Source organism: Marmota flaviventris, chromosome 2 (assembly GCF_047511675.1).
Source record: "Marmota flaviventris isolate mMarFla1 chromosome 2, mMarFla1.hap1, whole genome shotgun sequence".
NCBI classification, from domain to species: domain Eukaryota; kingdom Metazoa; phylum Chordata; class Mammalia; order Rodentia; family Sciuridae; genus Marmota; species Marmota flaviventris.
Window position 1 is genome coordinate 159222825 of NC_092499.1, and position 13485 is coordinate 159236309.

At 40.9% G+C, this 13485-nt stretch overlaps 1 protein-coding gene across 3 annotated transcripts in view; it reads right to left on the reverse strand.

The window, feature by feature from the left end:
* Nucleotides 1-13485, reverse strand: part of Rin2 (Ras and Rab interactor 2) — a 227062-nt gene that overhangs the window by 177060 nt on the left and 36517 nt on the right. For all 3 annotated transcript variants that reach the window (XM_071608695.1, XM_071608694.1, XM_071608696.1), the window contains exon 2: nucleotides 2453-2568. The gene's annotated coding sequence lies outside the window, so the exon portion shown is untranslated. The remainder of the gene's footprint in view (nucleotides 1-2452; nucleotides 2569-13485) is intronic.

The window sequence follows — 13485 nt, forward strand, 5'->3', positions numbered from 1 at the left end:
AGTAATCCAGCCAGTGTCCAGAGAGAAAGACCTCAGTTCTGCAAGAAAAACATTAATCCATTTTGAAGGACCTGACCCAATAAGCCCACACCTCTTAAAAGGCCTAAACACTCTCAACACTGCCGTTTAGGGAATCAAGCCTTCGTGTGAGTTTTGGTGAGGACAAACCACAGCATATGCCAATGTCAGTTCTCTGTCCGTGGTGTATATCTGTTTTCTCCTCCCTTGAAATTTTTCCACTTGGATGACAACCTAGTGAAATATGGTGTTTTAGAGCTCTGTTATTGTTTAGTTGCATTTTACTTAAGTTATTTATTTATACAAGTCAAACATAAAGATGTTTTATCTAACAGGAAAGACAGAGGAAGTGAGAAAGAAATCCTGGGCTTTGTTAAAGTGCATTACAGTGGGGACCAAGTCTAAAAAATCCCTGAGCAGGCAAAACCAGTCAGGTTTCCGAAGTGACCTAAGCTTTGCTTGATTTGTAAACAGAAGTGAAACTTAACTTGAGTTGTTTCCTGTATTTCCAATGTGATAAACCAAATAAGACAAGCATATGATTTTAAACAAATGTTTTCTTTGCTTTACATCTGTCCTGTAAAAGCCCTTCCCCCTCTACTCCCCCTTATTTCCCTTGGTGAAGCTCCAGCACCACTTCTGGTTTAGAACTGTGTGATTTATGAATTGTTGATTGCTCAAACAAACTCTTTAAAATGTTATTGTGCTTTAATTTACTTTTTAACAGCCTCAAAAGACAAGCTTTCAACATCAAGATAAGGCTTCAGTATTTATATCTGAAACTATTCACATCCTTATCCTATTGTGATTACTGTCAAGAAAACTCATATTTAACACTGTCTGGGATGTATGTAGTATGCACTTACCAATTATCGACTATAGGTCAAGGTCTGTGCTGTAAGAAATGAGGTGAGGCATAGGAGAGGAAGACCAATCCCTAACCTTCAAAGGTTAAAGGAAGGATAGAAATGTCACACAATGACTATTATTTTACATGATAGAGAAAAGCATATTTTGTAACCGGAGCAGATGCCACGGGATCTAAGCTCATGGAGAGAAGATTGACAGCTTCCCAAGAGAACTTTATGTTTAAGCCAAGCTGGGAGGTATTTAACCAGGGGCCTGTACATGAACATATTGTTGAAAGCTAGATCTCTATAGTTTTGTTCTCTTTTCCTCTTATTCCTCTAAAGTTTTGCCAGCTTACTCCAAAAGAGTTTGCTTTTTGAAAATAGTTGTGTTTGAAGGGATCCAGCTTAGGAGGTACATGGTATTGGAACAGTGATGAATCTCCCAAGCTTGAAACTGGGCAGCCCTGGGTTTGAATCCAAGCAACACATTCATTAGTGGTAAGGCTTTGGATGAGTCACTTCAGCTCACTTGACCTTCATTTTGGTACTTATAATTGAGTATAATGATATTTACCTTAATTATGTTTCTGTGAGTTTAAATGAAGAGCCCAAAAGGACAGTGTTTATTTTGCTCATGAATCTGCCATGGGGGGCAGGGTTCAGCAGGGACAGATCATCTGGCACAGCTTGTCTCTGCTCTTCCAGTATCAATGTGGGGAAGGTCTGGCACCAACCTACTAAAGCCTCCCCCACATGTCAGTGGGTTGTCAGTTGGAACCCCTAAACATGGCCTCTCTGCAGCATCTGGGCTTCCTCACAACATGGTGGCTGGGTCTCCAGGGCATGCATCCCAAGACTATGAACAAGCCAAGTGGCAGTCACATCACTCTTGCCGATCTAGGCTTTAAAATCACTTTGTGTCACTTCTGCCACATTGTATGTATCAATGCAGTCACCAAGTCTTTGTCCAGATTCAAGGGGAGAGAAAGTAGACCTCCCCTCCTGATGGGGGAGTAGTAAGATTCTGGAAGAGAAGTAATAACATCATGACCATTTTTGGAGCATATGATCTTCCATAGTGATCCAGAACAATGCCCTTTTGAGTCTCATTTTAAGATGGAGATTTACAATTCTATAAGGAAAAAAAAAAAAAAACAGATAAAAAGAGGATATGGGAGAAAGGTAATGGAAAGTGTAGAAGAAAGGGAGAGAGGAATGGAATGGGTACTATTGATAACAGCTCTGTCCCCAAGTTGCCAGCTGGGTTATTTGTTATTTGTTATTTGTGGAGCAACATCAGTATCTAGATCACACTGTGTGGTAAGAACTAAATGAATGAACCCATTAAAATGTTTAAGCCATGCCTGGCAAGTGGTTCATGCCCACTACATGTGGGTGACTCAACTCTATGTTTTCAGAGCTCCTAACCTGTTGATCATGGGGCAGCCCTGCTGCTACTGCATCATGACACCTGGAAGCAGCTTCCACTGCAACATCCAAAGCTATGGCACACCATCCTCCCACTCACACCGACAAGCTTGGAAACAAATATAATTCCAGAGTGCCATGCACTAGGTACATACCCCTTCAGGTATCTCTTCTCTCACTTCAATTCATCCCGACCTCCCCACCAGGCTGAAGGGCTTGCATATTTGATCTTTCTGGTTGAAGTTTAGAAGTCCAGATCTCTAGTCTCCATCTACAATACAAAGAATCCACCATTTAAGATTTGTATGCATTTCAAAACCACCATAAACAACCACACAGAGGAAGGACCTCTTCCTGACCTGGCTCTGGGAGGAGACACTGACAGATGAGAGCATAGTGTTAGCTTTTCCTTCCCATGTTGATCTATCTCCACCTCTGCACCAGGAAACTGTGGAGGGGGGCTTCCTTGACTAGAATGCTTTCTAAATTTCATGCTGATGCTCAAATTTAAAAAATTCCAAATGGGTTTTCATTTGTTTTAAAGACCATTCTGTCATCTCTGTCATTTAGTGACAATTCAGATTTTCCCTTACACCTTTGCATCACTCAGCTCCTTCTAAAAGGGCCCCACAATCTTCCAGTCTAGGTGCCTGAATATGAAATTCCCATATTACCTCATATTTAATTTTAACTATTTCTATTAACTCTCTACCCTTTTCAAAATACCTAAGTCCATGAATGCAGTCATTCTGCTTGCAAACAAAGAAAGCAAAATACAATTATTAGATCACAGCTCAAGTTCTCTTTGACCATCACCACTAATACCCAGATCCTCAGCAGAGGTGGACACTGTTTTAATTTGGGTTATTGCTGGGAGCCATTAGCCAAGTAGGTATGACAATTTCCTTGCCAGCATATCCCATGTTGCTTAGTGGAAGGACTCGTGGAAATAGGACATTTTGCAGTGACATTGCATGTAGGTGACCTTGCTCAAGGACCAAGGCGGATCCGGGTTTAGGGCGTTCCCGGTTTAGGACTATCTGGGTTTAGGGTGGTTCCAGGTTTAAGATTATTCCTGGACCCACCAGCAGAAGAGGAGCAGTGGCCTGCTGAGAGGCAGAGCCGCCCCCTCCCCCTGCGCCGGCAAGGTAGACGGAACTGTGACCACCCACAGAGCAGGCCCAGCGGCCTGCTGAGGGGCAGAGCCGCCCCCCACCCCCGCACCTGCCAGGTAGGCGGAACTGTGACCACCAACACAAAAGGCCCAGTGGCCCGCGGAGGGGCAGAGCTTCCAATCACTCCTGTAAGGTAGGCAGGCCTGCGACCCACCAGCAGAAGAGGAGCAGTGGCCTGCTGAGAGGCAGAGCCGCCCCCTCCCCCTGCCCCGGCAAGGTAGATGGAACTGTGACCACCCACAGAGCAGGCCCAGCGGCCTGCTGAGGGGCAGAGCCGCCACCCACCCCCTGCGCCTGCCAGGTAGGCGGAACTGTGACCACCGACAGAAAAGGCCTAGTGGCCCGCGGAGGGACAGAGCTTCCAATCACTCCTGCAAGGTAGGCGGGCCTGCGACCCACCGGCAGAAGAGGAGCAGCGGCCTGCTGAGAGGCAGAGCCGCCCCCTCTCCCTGCGCCGGCAAGGTAGACGGAACTGTGACCACCCACAGAACAGGCCCAGCGGCCTGCTGAGGGGCAGAGCCGCCCCCCACCCCCCGCGCCTGCCAGGTAGGCGGAACTGTGACCACCGACAGAAAAGGCCCAGTGGCCCGCGGAGGGACAGAGCTTCCAATCACTCCTGCAAGGTAGGCGGGCCTGCGACCCACCGGCAGAAGAGGAGCAGTGGCCTGCTGAGAGGCAGAGCCGCCCCCTCCCCCTGCGCAGGCAAGGTAGACGGAACTGTGACCACCCACAGAGCAGGCCAGACCTGCAACCGACAGACAGAACAGGCCCAGTGGCCTGAGGAAGGGTAGAGCCGCCCCCCCCGCGCCTGCAAGGTAGGCGGACCTGCGACCCACTGGCAGAACAGCCCCAGAGGCCTGCAGAGGGGCAGTGCCGCTGCCTGCGCCTGCAAAGTAGGCAGAACTGCGACCACCACAGAACAAGCCCAGCGGCCCGCAGAGGGACAGAGCCGCCGCCTGCGCCTGCAAGGTAGGCGGACCTGCTACCGACTGGCAGAGCAGGCCCAGCGGCCTGCTGGCGTGGTAGGCACATTGCCCCAATTGGAGGAGGGGCAGAGCCGCCGCCCGCGCCTGCGAGGGAGACTTTGCAACTATACAAGACCAATATAAATATATAGGGGGAAAATTCAATAGCACAACAGTTTCACAAAGTAGAAAGGAACCCGAACAGTATGAAGAGACAAGAAAAGAAAGGACCACAAGCAATGCAGGTCAACTCAACATTAGAAGAGGTAATAGCTGCAGCAGATGGAATGTCAGATAAAGAATTCAGGATATACATGCTTCAGATGATCTGGAGTCTCAAGGAAGACATCAGACAGCAAAATCAGACAATGAAAGATCACTTCAACAATGAATTACATAAACAAATCCAAGAAGCAAAAGATCAACTATACAGGGAGATAGAGGTTATAAAAAACAAACAAACAGAAATCCTAGAAATGCAGGAAGCAATAAACCAACTTAAAAACTCAATTGAGAATACTACCAGCAGAGTAGAACACTTAGAAGATAGAACATCAGACAATGAAGATAAAGTATTTCAACTTGAAAAGAACATAGACAGCTCAGCAAGACTGTTAAGAAACCATGAGCAGAACATCCAAGAAATATGGGATAACATCAAGAGACCAAATTTAAGAGTCATTGGGATACAGGAAGGGATAGAGTTTCAAACCAAAGGAATGAGCAATCTATTCAATGAAATAATACGAGAAAACTTCCCAGACTTGAAGAATGAGACAGAATCCCAAATCCTAGAAGCCTACAGGACGCCGAATGTGCAAAATCATAAGAGACCCATACCTAGACACATTATAATGAAGATGCCCAACATACAGAATAAGGAGAGAATTTTAAAAGCTACAAGAGAAAGGAAGCAGATCACATTTAGGGGTAAGCCAATCAGGATAACAGCTGATCTTTCAACACAGACTCTGAAAGCTAGAAGATCCTGGAATAACATATTTCAAACACTGAAAGAAAATGGGTTCCAACCAAGAATTGTGTTTCCAGCGAAATTAAGCTTCAGGATGGAAGATGAAATTAAAACCTTCCACGATAAACAAAAGTTAAAAGAATTTGCAGATAGAAAACCATCTCTTCAAAACATCCTTGGCAAAACATTACAGGAAGAGGAAATGGAAAATAACAATGAAAACCAACAGTGGGAGGTAGGACAGTAAAGGGGGGAAAAATAATCAAAGAGGAAAACAAACCATGTTTAGTAACATAAATAAACAAATATGGCTGGAAGAACAACCCATATCTCAATAATAACCCTAAATGTTAATGGCTTAAACTCACCAATCAAGAGACACAGGCTAGTAGAATGGATCACAAAACAAGACCCAACAATATGCTGCCTACAGGAGACGCATTTGATAGGAAAAGACATACATAGGCTGAAGGTGAAAGGTTGGGAAAAATCATATCACTCATATGGACTTCGGAAACAAGCAGGAGTGTCCATACACATATCAAATAAAATAGATTTCAAGCCAAAGTTAATCAAAAGGGATAAAGAGGGACACTACATACTGCTTAAGGGAACCATACACCAACAAGACATAACAATCATAAATATATATGCCCCAAACAATGGTGCAGCTATGTTCATCAAACAAACTCTTCTCAAGTTCAAGAGTCTAATAGACCACCATACAATAAACATGGGAGACTTCAACACACCTCTCTCGCCACTGGACAGATCTTCCAAACAAAAGTTGAATAAGGAAACTATAGAACTCAATAACACAATTAATAACCTAGACTTAATTGACATATATAGAATATACCACCCAACATCAAGCAGTTACACTTTTTTCTCAGCAGCACATGGATCCTTCTCAAAAATAGATCATATATTATGTCACAGGGCAACTCTTAGACAATATAAAGGAGTAGAGATAATACCATGCATCCTATCTGATCATAATGGAATGGAACTGAAAATCAACGATAAAAGAAGGAAGGAAAAAGAATACATCATTTGGAGAATGAACAATAGGTTACTGAATGATCAATGGGTTATAGAAGACATCAAGGAGGAAATTAAAAAATTCTTAGAGATTAATGAAAACACAGACACAACATATCGGAATCTATGGGACACATTTAATGCAGTTCTAAGAGGAAAATTCATTGCTTGGAGTTCATTCCTTAAAAAAAGAAAAAAACAACAAATAAATGATCTCATACTTCATCTCAAAATCCTAGAAAAAGAAGAGCAAAACAACAGCAAAAGAAGTAGAAGGCAAGAAATAATTAAAATCAGAGCTGAAATTAATGAAATCGAAACAAAAGAAACTATTGAAAAAATTGACAAAACTAAAAGTTGGTTCTTTGAAAAAATAAACAAAAACGACAGACCCTTAGCCATGCTAGCGAAGAAAAGAAGAGAGAGAACTCAAAGTACTAGCATACAGGATGAAAAAGGCAATATCACAACAGACACTTCAGATATACAGAAGATAATCAAAAATTATTTTGAATCCTTATACTCCAATAAATTAGAAGATAGTGAAGGCATCGATAAATTTCTTAAGTCATATGATCTGCCCAGATTGAGTCAGGAGGATATAGACAACCTAAACAGACCAATATCAATTGAGGAAATAGAAGAAACCATCAAAAGACTACCAACTAAGAAAAGCCCAGGACCGGATGGGTATACAGCAGAGTTTTACAAAACCTTTAAAGAGGAACTAATACCAATACTTTTCAAGCTACTTCAGGAAATAGAAAAAGAGGGAGAACTTCCAAATTCATTCTACGAGGCCAACATCACCCTGATACCTAAACCAGACAAAGACACTTCAAAGAAAGAAAACTACAGACCAGTATCTCTAATGAACCTAGATGCAAAAATCCTCAATAAAATTCTGGCGAATCGGATACAAAAACATATCAAAAAAATTGTGCACCATGATCAAGTAGGATTCATCCCTGGGATGCAAGGCTGGTTCAATATACGGAAATCAATAAATGTTATTCACCACATCAATAGACTTAAAAATAAGAACCATATGATCATCTCGATAGATGCGGAAAAAGCATTCGACAAAGTACAGCATCCCTTTATGTTCAAAACTCTAGAAAAAATAGGGATAACAGGAACATACCTCAATATTGTAAAAGCTATCTATGCTAAGCCTCAGGCTAGCATCATTCTGAATGGAGAAAAATTGAAGGCATTCCCTCTAAAATCTGGAACAAGACAGGGATGCCCTCTCTCACCACTTCTGTTCAACATAGTTCTCGAAACACTGGCCAGAGCAATTAGACAGACGAAAGAAATTAAAGGCATCAAAATAGGAAAAGAAGAACTTAAATTATCACTATTTGCAGATGACATGATTCTATACCTAGCAGACCCAAAAGGGTCTACAAAGAAACTATTAGAGCTAATAAATGAATTCAGCAAAGTGGCAGGATATAAAATCAACACGCATAAATCAAAGGCATTCCTGTATATCAGCGACAAATCCTCTGAAATGGAAATGAGGACAACCACTCCATTCACAATATCTTCAAAAAAAAAAATAAAATACTTGGGAATCAACCTAACAAAAGAGGTGAAAGACTTATACAATGAAAACTACAGAACCCTAAAGAGAGAAATAGAAGAAGATCTTAGAAGATGGAAAAATATACCCTGTTCATGGATAGGCAGAACTAACATCATCAAAATGGCGATATTACCAAAAGTTCTCTATAGGTTTAATGCAATGCCAATCAAAATCCCAACGGCATTTCTTGTAGAAATAGAGAAAGCAATCATGAAATTCATATGGAAAAATAAAAGAACCAGAATAGCAAAAACAATGCTAAGCAGGAAGTGTGAATCAGGCGGTATAGCGATACCAGACTTCAAACTATACTACAGAGCAATAGTAACAAAAACAGCATGGTACTGGTACCAAAACAGGCGGGTGGACCAATGGTACAGAATAGAGGACACAGAAACCAATCCACAAAACTACAACTATCTTATATTTGATAAAGGGGCTAAAAGCATGCAATGGAGGAAGGATAGCATCTTCAACAAATGGTGCTGGGAAAACTGGAAATCCATATGCAACAAAATGAAACTGAATCCCTTTCTCTCGCCATGCACAAAAGTTAATTCAAAATGGATCAAGGAGCCTGATATCAAATCAGAGACACGGCGTCTGATAGAAGAAAAAGTTGGCTACGATCTACATACTGTGGGGTCGGGCTCCAAATTCCTCAATAGGACACCCATAGCACAAAAGTTAATAACTAGAATCAACAAATGGGACTTACTCAAACTAAAAAGTTTTTTCTCAGCAAAAGAAACAATAAGAGAGGTAAATAGGGCGCCTACATCCTGGGAACAAATCTTTACTCCTCACACTTCAGATAGAGCCCTAATATCCAGAGTATACAAAGAACTCAAAAAATTAGACAATAAGAGAACAAACAACCCAATCAACAAATGGGCCAAGGACCTGAACAGACACTTCTCAGAGGAGGACATACAATCAATCAACAAGTACATGAAAAAATGCTCACCATCTCTAGCAGTCAGAGAAATGCAAATCAAAACCACCCTAAGATACCATCTCACTCCAGTTAGATTGGCAGCCATTATGAAGTCAAACAACAACAAGTGCTGGCGAGGATGTGGGGAAAAGGGTACACTTGTACATTGCTGGTGGGACTGCAAATTGGTGCAGCCAATTTGGAAAGCAGTATGGAGATTTCTTGGAAAGCTGGGAATGGAGCCACCATTTGACCCAGCTATTCCCCTTCTCGGTCTATTCCCTAAAGACCTAAAAAGAGCATGCTACAGGGACACTGCTACATTGATGTTCATAGCAGCACAATTCACAATAGCAAGACTGTGGAACCAACCTAGATGCCCTTCAATAGACGAATGGATAAAAAAAATGTGGCATTTATACACAATGGAGTATTACTCTGCATTAAAAAATGACAAAATCATAGAATTTACAGGGAAATGGATGGCATTAGAGCAGATTATGCTAAGTGAAGCTAGCCAATCCCTAAAAAACAAATGCCAAATGTCTTCTTTGATATAAGGAGAGTAACTAAGAACAGAGTAGGGTCGAAGAGCATGAGAAGAAGATTAACATTAAACAGGGATGAGAGGTGGGAGGGAAAGGGAGAGAGAAGGGAAATTGCATGGAAATGGAAGGAGACCCTCAGAGTTATACAAAAGTACATACAAGAGGAAGTGAGGGGAAAGGGAAAAATAATACAAGGGGGACAAATGAATGTCAGTAGAGGGGGCAGAGAGAGAAGAGGGGAGGGGAGGGGAGGGGAAGGGGGATAGTAGAGGATAGGAAAGGCAGCAGAACACAACAGACACTAGTATGGCAATATGTAAATCGATGGATGTGTAACTGACGTGATTCTGCAATCTGTATATGGGGTAAAAATGGGAGCTCATAACCCACTTGAATCAAAGTGTGAAATATGATATATCAATAACTATGTAATGTTTTGAACAGCCAACAATAAAAAATTAAAAAAAAAAAAAGATTATTCCTGCTGGGAATAGGGCGTATCCTGCTGCCTGAGTTCCCCTTGAGTTCTCACGGGATTCAGACAGTATTTTTAGGAAGACAGAAGCCCAGTGGGGGTGGATTTGGGCAGAGAACGTGGATTTCCCCAGAACGTGATTGTAGACGGCTGGTGTGAGTTCGGGAATAAAGAGTTGCTGTTTGAATCTACAAGCTGTGTGGTGGCTCGTGATTTTGTGCCCAGCCAGACTGCGGCAGGTTATATCTTTCTATGTTGTTCTGTGTATTCTAGCATTCAATCACACACACGCACACACACACAATTTCTTTTCTAAATAAACGTCTACCATTAATTTAGTCTCCTCACTTGTTCCATTCTCAGGATGTCTTATTAAACTCTCTGACCACTGTCTCAGGTCCTCTGTGTCTGCCTACAACTATATTTTTTGTTTGTTCTAATTAGTTATACATGACAGTAGAATGCATTTTGACACATCATACATAAATGGAGTATAACCTCCAACTCTCCACCAACATATTCCTGGCACCCTGCAGATGTAACATACATCTCTTCCTTCAGGTCTAGGTCCCTGTTAGGTTTCTGTTCTGGAAAATCCTCCCAGGCCCTCTCTGGTTACTTGAGAAGATTCAGTTCTCAGGCCTCAAAGCAAAATATTTGGACTTGAGTTCCAGATGAATCTCTCAGACAAATTAACTTTGGATCCTCGTGTATATAATGAGGTGATTATATTAGCAGTTACAACCTGCCTGATAGCAGTGATTATAATCTATCTCACAGGATCGTCCTACACAGCCACATCAATGTTTATAGCAGCTCAATTCACAATAGCTAAACTATGGAACCAACCTAGGTGCCCTTCAATAGATGAGTGGATAAAGAAACTGTGACATATATTCACAATGGGATAATATTCAGCCTTAAAGAAGAATGAAATTATGGTATTTGCTGGTAAATGGATGGAACTGGAGAATATTATGCTAAGTGAAATAAGCGAGGCCCAAAAACCAAAGGCTAAATATTTTCTCTGATATGCAGATGCTAATTCACAATCAGAGGTAGGGGAAGAATAGAGACATTTTGGACTAGACAGAGGGGACTGAAGGGAGGGGAGAGGGCATGGAGGTAGGAATGATAGGATAATTCATTATCCTATGTGCATTCATGATTACGTGACCTGTGCAAGTCTACAACATGTACAACCAGACGAAAGAGAAGTTATTTTCCATTTATGTATGATGTGTCAAAATGCATTAATTAGAACAAAAAATATATTTTAAAAAGATTGTCCTTAATTCTATATAGGGTAGAGGGGTGGGAGGGAAAAGGAAGGGGCACGGTATTAGCAAGCATAGTGGAATGCGATAGACATCATTATCCAAAGTACATGTATGAAGATATGAATTGGCGTCAACATACTTTATATACAACTAGAGATATGAAAAATTGTGCTGTCTATGTGTAGTAAGAATTGTAATGCATTCCGCTGTCATTTATTTTTTAAAAAACCAATTTAAAAAAAAACAAACAGATTGTCCTAAAGATCAAGAAAAATAATCCACGAAATACACTGGCTCATTGAAGGCTACTCTGTAAATGGTTATAGTAATATCAAATACCACCACCATTAACATCGTCACCTTTTTCAGAAACATTTAAATCCCACTCCTCTTCCTTTCTCCTTCTCCTTCTTCTTTTCTGATTATTTTGAGATGAATTATCACTATGTTGCCCAACTGGCCCCAAATTCCAGGGCTGAAGTGACCCTCCAGTCTCACCTTCCTGAGTTGCTGGGACCACAGGCCCATGTCACCACACTGAGCTTAAACTTTCCTTCTTGATCCAGCTTTTCCTCTGAACTCCCACTTCACAAATAGAACTACTGGAAAATATTCTTAATAAACTCTAAGCTTCATTTATATCACTTTACAACACGTTCTAATAGATAAGATTTTGAATTTAATGTATCATCCCACTATATTCAGGATGGGCTGCACAATGGCAGATGAAGGAGAGCCGGTGAATAACATCAGGTTTCCTTTTGAGGAACAGAAATTCTACTGCTTCTTTCCTAATGTTGTTTCTGTTACCGAACTTAAAAAGTGTGTACAAATTAAATAGGCATAAATGCTCTATATTCTCACTGTTATACAGTTATAAAATCAAGCACAATTCTAAATTGTATAAGTACAAGGATGTAAATCAGTACCAAAAAAACAACTTGGTTCACTTAATGCAATGAACGACATTTGTCCATAATTAAGTCATTGCACACCAATATGGTGGAGTTGTGCCTTCTATGAGGGAAAGGGCTCAAATAAGAGAATAAATCATTAATTACCTGAAAGCTGATATGCTCTACTGGAGAGGCTTGGGGTAGTGATTTGCCTATCTGAACTATCATGAAGTTTTCTTTCATTTATTCACCTTCAGTAGATTTTGGTTTACCTTGGCTTTAGGCAAAAACATTATCTATATCTAAACCCTCCTCTGTCCCTGCATACCCCGCAACAATCCTAATTGGGATGACTTAGTCTGGAAGAAAATAAAATTAAACAACCTCAAACCCAAAGGCAGTCATGTAACTGCAGAACTTGGTTGCAAAGTTCAAATTTTCAGGGGTTCTCAGCTCTGGCTACACATCTGAAAAGCTTCAAGCCTGCACCAAACACAAGGTTACATCCCAAATTAATTACAGAAGAATATCTGCAGGGGGAACCCTTACAGCCCTGTTTTCAAAGCTCCCCAGACTATTCCAATGTGGCAGAGGTTGAGAATGGGTGACTTGGTGATTTAAGACTTTCAAGCTCATTTGTTTTCCATCCACAGTGATAAACATATTTTATACCACAATCCATACCCTAATACATACATGTGAAACAGAAACACTTTATAAAATAATACTTAGCTCTTAGCACCAATCATACGCTCTGATTTTTTCCATTCCCTTCACTTTGGTTTAAAACAATGTTAGAGTTGGGTATGGTGGCACCCTATACTTCCAACTATGTGGGTAGCTGAGACAGGAAGATCACAAAAGTTTGAGACCAGCCTGGGCAACTTAGCAAAATACCGTCTCAAAAATAAATAAGTAAATACATAAAAGGGTGGTGGGGCTAGGGATGTGGAGATGTCACTCAGTGGTAGAGTACCTCTTAGGTTCTCTATGTATGTTTAATCCCTGATACTGAAAAAAATTTCAATTTAAAAATAAATAAAGCAATGTTCAATGTACTCAACTTTACCAATCAAGGAGTAAAAATTCATTAGAGGTTAAGACCCAGTTTAAAAACATTGCTCTAGATATACAGAACATAATCTGATAAATTATTCAAGATTATGCCCTGAAATAAAAATGTATGCCAAAAATTCCCCCAAGAATATATGAATCTCTGAGAATAAGTCCTTATTTATAGATGCCCATTTTTAACAGTTGTATTATATGCCAAATTCTTCATTTTGTGAAGTAGGAAAAGGTCAAAT